Here is a 6,877-nt window from a genome sequence, read left to right on the forward strand (position 1 = left end):
GTTAGGGTTAGGGTTAGGGTTAGGGTTAGGGTTAGGGTTAGGGTTAGGGTTAGGGTTAGGGTTAGGGTTAGGGTTAGGGTTAGGGTTAGGGTTAGGGTTAGGGTTAGGGTTAGGGTTAGGGTTAGGGTTAGGGTTAGGGTTAGGGTTAGGGTTAGGGTTAGGGTTAGGGTTAGGGTTAGGGTTAGGGTTAGGGTTAGGGTTAGGGTTAGGGTTAGGGTTAGGGTTAGGGTTAGGGTTAGGGTTAGGGTTAGGGTTAGGGTTAGGGTTAGGGTTAGGGTTAGGGTTAGGGTTAGGGTTAGGGTTAGGGTTAGGGTTAGGGTTAGGGTTAGGGTTAGGGTTAGGGTTAGGGTTAGGGTTAGGGTTAGGGTTAGGGTTAGGGTTAGGGTTAGGGTTAGGGTTAGGGTTAGGGTTAGGGTTAGGGTTAGGGTTAGGGTTAGGGTTAGGGTTAGGGTTAGGGTTAGGGTTAGGGTTAGGGTTAGGGTTAGGGTTAGGGTTAGGGTTAGGGTTAGGGTTAGGGTTAGGGTTAGGGTTAGGGTTAGGGTTAGGGTTAGGGTTAGGGTTAGGGTTAGGGTTAGGGTTAGGGTTAGGGTTAGGGTTAGGGTTAGGGTTAGGGTTAGGGTTAGGGTTAGGGTTAGGGTTAGGGTTAGGGTTAGGGTTAGGGTTAGGGTTAGGGTTAGGGTTAGGGTTAGGGTTAGGGTTAGGGTTAGGGTTAGGGTTAGGGTTAGGGTTAGGGTTAGGGTTAGGGTTAGGGTTAGGGTTAGGGTTAGGGTTAGGGTTAGGGTTAGGGTTAGGGTTAGGGTTAGGGTTAGGGTTAGGGTTAGGGTTAGGGTTAGGGTTAGGGTTAGGGTTAGGGTTAGGGTTAGGGTTAGGGTTAGGGTTAGGGTTAGGGTTAGGGTTAGGGTTAGGGTTAGGGTTAGGGTTAGGGTTAGGGTTAGGGTTAGGGTTAGGGTTAGGGTTAGGGTTAGGGTTAGGGTTAGGGTTAGGGTTAGGGTTAGGGTTAGGGTTAGGGTTAGGGTTAGGGTTAGGGTTAGGGTTAGGGTTAGGGTTAGGGTTAGGGTTAGGGTTAGGGTTAGGGTTAGGGTTAGGGTTAGGGTTAGGGTTAGGGTTAGGGTTAGGGTTAGGGTTAGGGTTAGGGTTAGGGTTAGGGTTAGGGTTAGGGTTAGGGTTAGGGTTAGGGTTAGGGTTAGGGTTAGGGTTAGGGTTAGGGTTAGGGTTAGGGTTAGGGTTAGGGTTAGGGTTAGGGTTAGGGTTAGGGTTAGGGTTAGGGTTAGGGTTAGGGTTAGGGTTAGGGTTAGGGTTAGGGTTAGGGTTAGGTTAGGGTTAGGGTTAGGGTTAGGGTTAGGGTTAGGGTTAGGGTTAGGGTTAGGGTTAGGGTTAGGGTTAGGGTTAGGGTTAGGGTTAGGGTTAGGGTTAGGGTTAGGGTTAGGGTTAGGGTTAGGGTTAGGGTTAGGGTTAGGGTTAGGGTTAGGGTTAGGGTTAGGGTTAGGGTTAGGGTTAGGGTTAGGGTTAGGGTTAGGGTTAGGGTTAGGGTTAGGGTTAGGGTTAGGGTTAGGGTTAGGGTTAGGGTTAGGGTTAGGGTTAGGGTTAGGGTTAGGGTTAGGGTTAGGGTTAGGGTTAGGGTTAGGGTTAGGGTTAGGGTTAGGGTTAGGGTTAGGGTTAGGGTTAGGGTTAGGGTTAGGGTTAGGGTTAGGGTTAGGGTTAGGGTTAGGGTTAGGGTTAGGGTTAGGGTTAGGGTTAGGGTTAGGGTTAGGGTTAGGGTTAGGGTTAGGGTTAGGGTTAGGGTTAGGGTTAGGGTTAGGGTTAGGGTTAGGGTTAGGGTTAGGGTTAGGGTTAGGGTTAGGGTTAGGGTTAGGGTTAGGGTTAGGGTTAGGGTTAGGGTTAGGGTTAGGGTTAGGGTTAGGGTTAGGGTTAGGGTTAGGGTTAGGGTTAGGGTTAGGGTTAGGGTTAGGGTTAGGGTTAGGGTTAGGGTTAGGGTTAGGGTTAGGGTTAGGGTTAGGGTTAGGGTTAGGGTTAGGGTTAGGGTTAGGGTTAGGGTTAGGGTTAGGGTTAGGGTTAGGGTTAGGGTTAGGGTTAGGGTTAGGGTTAGGGTTAGGGTTAGGGTTAGGGTTAGGGTTAGGGTTAGGGTTAGGGTTAGGGTTAGGGTTAGGGTTAGGGTTAGGGTTAGGGTTAGGGTTAGGGTTAGGGTTAGGGTTAGGGTTAGGGTTAGGGTTAGGGTTAGGGTTAGGGTTAGGGTTAGGGTTAGGGTTAGGGTTAGGGTTAGGGTTAGGGTTAGGGTTAGGGTTAGGGTTAGGGTTAGGGTTAGGGTTAGGGTTAGGGTTAGGGTTAGGGTTAGGGTTAGGGTTAGGGTTAGGGTTAGGGTTAGGGTTAGGGTTAGGGTTAGGGTTAGGGTTAGGGTTAGGGTTAGGGTTAGGGTTAGGTTAGGGTTAGGGTTAGGGTTAGGGTTAGGGTTAGGGTTAGGGTTAGGGTTAGGGTTAGGGTTAGGGTTAGGGTTAGGGTTAGGGTTAGGGTTAGGGTTAGGGTTAGGGTTAGGGTTAGGGTTAGGGTTAGGGTTAGGGTTAGGGTTAGGGTTAGGGTTAGGGTTAGGGTTAGGGTTAGGGTTAGGGTTAGGGTTAGGGTTAGGGTTAGGGTTAGGGTTAGGGTTAGGGTTAGGGTTAGGGTTAGGGTTAGGGTTAGGGTTAGGGTTAGGGTTAGGGTTAGGGTTAGGGTTAGGGTTAGGGTTAGGGTTAGGGTTAGGGTTAGGGTTAGGGTTAGGGTTAGGGTTAGGGTTAGGGTTAGGGTTAGGGTTAGGGTTAGGGTTAGGGTTAGGGTTAGGGTTAGGGTTAGGGTTAGGGTTAGGGTTAGGGTTAGGGTTAGGGTTAGGGTTAGGGTTAGGGTTAGGGTTAGGGTTAGGGTTAGGGTTAGGGTTAGGGTTAGGGTTAGGGTTAGGGTTAGGGTTAGGGTTAGGGTTAGGGTTAGGGTTAGGGTTAGGGTTAGGGTTAGGGTTAGGGTTAGGGTTAGGGTTAGGGTTAGGGTTAGGGTTAGGGTTAGGGTTAGGGTTAGGGTTAGGGTTAGGGTTAGGGTTAGGGTTAGGGTTAGGGTTAGGGTTAGGGTTAGGGTTAGGGTTAGGGTTAGGGTTAGGGTTAGGGTTAGGGTTAGGGTTAGGGTTAGGGTTAGGGTTAGGGTTAGGGTTAGGGTTAGGGTTAGGGTTAGGGTTAGGGTTAGGGTTAGGGTTAGGGTTAGGGTTAGGGTTAGGGTTAGGGTTAGGGTTAGGGTTAGGGTTAGGGTTAGGGTTAGGGTTAGGGTTAGGGTTAGGGTTAGGGTTAGGGTTAGGGTTAGGGTTAGGGTTAGGGTTAGGGTTAGGGTTAGGGTTAGGGTTAGGGTTAGGGTTAGGGTTAGGGTTAGGGTTAGGGTTAGGGTTAGGGTTAGGGTTAGGGTTAGGGTTAGGGTTAGGGTTAGGGTTAGGGTTAGGGTTAGGGTTAGGGTTAGGGTTAGGGTTAGGGTTAGGGTTAGGGTTAGGGTTAGGGTTAGGGTTAGGGTTAGGGTTAGGGTTAGGGTTAGGGTTAGGGTTAGGGTTAGGGTTAGGGTTAGGGTTAGGGTTAGGGTTAGGGTTAGGGTTAGGGTTAGGGTTAGGGTTAGGGTTAGGGTTAGGGTTAGGGTTAGGGTTAGGGTTAGGGTTAGGGTTAGGGTTAGGGTTAGGGTTAGGGTTAGGGTTAGGGTTAGGGTTAGGGTTAGGGTTAGGGTTAGGGTTAGGGTTAGGGTTAGGGTTAGGGTTAGGGTTAGGGTTAGGGTTAGGGTTAGGGTTAGGGTTAGGGTTAGGGTTAGGGTTAGGGTTAGGGTTAGGGTTAGGGTTAGGGTTAGGGTTAGGGTTAGGGTTAGGGTTAGGGTTAGGGTTAGGGTTAGGGTTAGGGTTAGGGTTAGGGTTAGGGTTAGGGTTAGGGTTAGGGTTAGGGTTAGGGTTAGGGTTAGGGTTAGGGTTAGGGTTAGGGTTAGGGTTAGGGTTAGGGTTAGGGTTAGGGTTAGGGTTAGGGTTAGGGTTAGGGTTAGGGTTAGGGTTAGGGTTAGGGTTAGGGTTAGGGTTAGGGTTAGGGTTAGGGTTAGGGTTAGGGTTAGGGTTAGGGTTAGGGTTAGGGTTAGGGTTAGGGTTAGGGTTAGGGTTAGGGTTAGGGTTAGGGTTAGGGTTAGGGTTAGGGTTAGGGTTAGGGTTAGGGTTAGGGTTAGGGTTAGGGTTAGGGTTAGGTTAGGGTTAGGGTTAGGGTTAGGGTTAGGGTTAGGGTTAGGGTTAGGGTTAGGGTTAGGGTTAGGGTTAGGGTTAGGGTTAGGGTTAGGGTTAGGGTTAGGGTTAGGGTTAGGGTTAGGGTTAGGGTTAGGGTTAGGGTTAGGGTTAGGGTTAGGGTTAGGGTTAGGGTTAGGGTTAGGGTTAGGGTTAGGGTTAGGGTTAGGGTTAGGGTTAGGGTTAGGGTTAGGGTTAGGGTTAGGGTTAGGGTTAGGGTTAGGGTTAGGGTTAGGGTTAGGGTTAGGGTTAGGGTTAGGGTTAGGGTTAGGGTTAGGGTTAGGGTTAGGGTTAGGGTTAGGGTTAGGGTTAGGGTTAGGGTTAGGGTTAGGGTTAGGGTTAGGGTTAGGGTTAGGGTTAGGGTTAGGGTTAGGGTTAGGGTTAGGGTTAGGGTTAGGGTTAGGGTTAGGGTTAGGGTTAGGGTTAGGGTTAGGGTTAGGGTTAGGGTTAGGGTTAGGGTTAGGGTTAGGGTTAGGGTTAGGGTTAGGGTTAGGGTTAGGGTTAGGGTTAGGGTTAGGGTTAGGGTTAGGGTTAGGGTTAGGGTTAGGGTTAGGGTTAGGGTTAGGGTTAGGGTTAGGGTTAGGGTTAGGGTTAGGGTTAGGGTTAGGGTTAGGGTTAGGGTTAGGGTTAGGGTTAGGGTTAGGGTTAGGGTTAGGGTTAGGGTTAGGGTTAGGGTTAGGGTTAGGGTTAGGGTTAGGGTTAGGGTTAGGGTTAGGGTTAGGGTTAGGGTTAGGGTTAGGGTTAGGGTTAGGGTTAGGGTTAGGGTTAGGGTTAGGGTTAGGGTTAGGGTTAGGGTTAGGGTTAGGGTTAGGGTTAGGGTTAGGGTTAGGGTTAGGGTTAGGGTTAGGGTTAGGGTTAGGGTTAGGGTTAGGGTTAGGGTTAGGGTTAGGGTTAGGGTTAGGGTTAGGGTTAGGGTTAGGGTTAGGGTTAGGGTTAGGGTTAGGGTTAGGGTTAGGGTTAGGGTTAGGGTTAGGGTTAGGGTTAGGGTTAGGGTTAGGGTTAGGGTTAGGGTTAGGGTTAGGGTTAGGGTTAGGGTTAGGGTTAGGGTTAGGGTTAGGGTTAGGGTTAGGGTTAGGGTTAGGGTTAGGGTTAGGGTTAGGGTTAGGGTTAGGGTTAGGGTTAGGGTTAGGGTTAGGGTTAGGGTTAGGGTTAGGGTTAGGGTTAGGGTTAGGGTTAGGGTTAGGGTTAGGGTTAGGGTTAGGGTTAGGGTTAGGGTTAGGGTTAGGGTTAGGGTTAGGGTTAGGGTTAGGGTTAGGGTTAGGGTTAGGGTTAGGGTTAGGGTTAGGGTTAGGGTTAGGGTTAGGGTTAGGGTTAGGGTTAGGGTTAGGGTTAGGGTTAGGGTTAGGGTTAGGGTTAGGGTTAGGGTTAGGGTTAGGGTTAGGGTTAGGGTTAGGGTTAGGGTTAGGGTTAGGGTTAGGGTTAGGGTTAGGGTTAGGGTTAGGGTTAGGGTTAGGGTTAGGGTTAGGGTTAGGGTTAGGGTTAGGGTTAGGGTTAGGGTTAGGGTTAGGGTTAGGGTTAGGGTTAGGGTTAGGGTTAGGGTTAGGGTTAGGGTTAGGGTTAGGGTTAGGGTTAGGGTTAGGGTTAGGGTTAGGGTTAGGGTTAGGGTTAGGGTTAGGGTTAGGGTTAGGGTTAGGGTTAGGGTTAGGGTTAGGGTTAGGGTTAGGGTTAGGGTTAGGGTTAGGGTTAGGGTTAGGGTTAGGGTTAGGGTTAGGGTTAGGGTTAGGGTTAGGGTTAGGGTTAGGGTTAGGGTTAGGGTTAGGGTTAGGGTTAGGGTTAGGGTTAGGGTTAGGGTTAGGGTTAGGGTTAGGGTTAGGGTTAGGGTTAGGGTTAGGGTTAGGGTTAGGGTTAGGGTTAGGGTTAGGGTTAGGGTTAGGGTTAGGGTTAGGGTTAGGGTTAGGGTTAGGGTTAGGGTTAGGGTTAGGGTTAGGGTTAGGGTTAGGGTTAGGGTTAGGGTTAGGGTTAGGGTTAGGGTTAGGGTTAGGGTTAGGGTTAGGGTTAGGGTTAGGGTTAGGGTTAGGGTTAGGGTTAGGGTTAGGGTTAGGGTTAGGGTTAGGGTTAGGGTTAGGGTTAGGGTTAGGGTTAGGGTTAGGGTTAGGGTTAGGGTTAGGGTTAGGGTTAGGGTTAGGGTTAGGGTTAGGGTTAGGGTTAGGGTTAGGGTTAGGGTTAGGGTTAGGGTTAGGGTTAGGGTTAGGGTTAGGGTTAGGGTTAGGGTTAGGGTTAGGGTTAGGGTTAGGGTTAGGGTTAGGGTTAGGGTTAGGGTTAGGGTTAGGGTTAGGGTTAGGGTTAGGGTTAGGGTTAGGGTTAGGGTTAGGGTTAGGGTTAGGGTTAGGGTTAGGGTTAGGGTTAGGGTTAGGGTTAGGGTTAGGGTTAGGGTTAGGGTTAGGGTTAGGGTTAGGGTTAGGGTTAGGGTTAGGGTTAGGGTTAGGGTTAGGGTTAGGGTTAGGGTTAGGGTTAGGGTTAGGGTTAGGGTTAGGGTTAGGGTTAGGGTTAGGGTTAGGGTTAGGGTTAGGGTTAGGGTTAGGGTTAGGGTTAGGGTTAGGGTTAGGGTTAGGGTTAGGGTTAGGGTTAGGGTTAGGGTTAGGGTTAGGGTTAGGGTTAGGGTTAGGGTTAGGGTTAGGGTTAGGGTTA

The sequence above is a fragment of the Pongo pygmaeus genome, chromosome 1, assembly GCF_028885625.2.
Source record: "Pongo pygmaeus isolate AG05252 chromosome 1, NHGRI_mPonPyg2-v2.0_pri, whole genome shotgun sequence".
In the NCBI taxonomy this organism is placed as follows: Eukaryota; Metazoa; Chordata; class Mammalia; order Primates; family Hominidae; genus Pongo; species Pongo pygmaeus.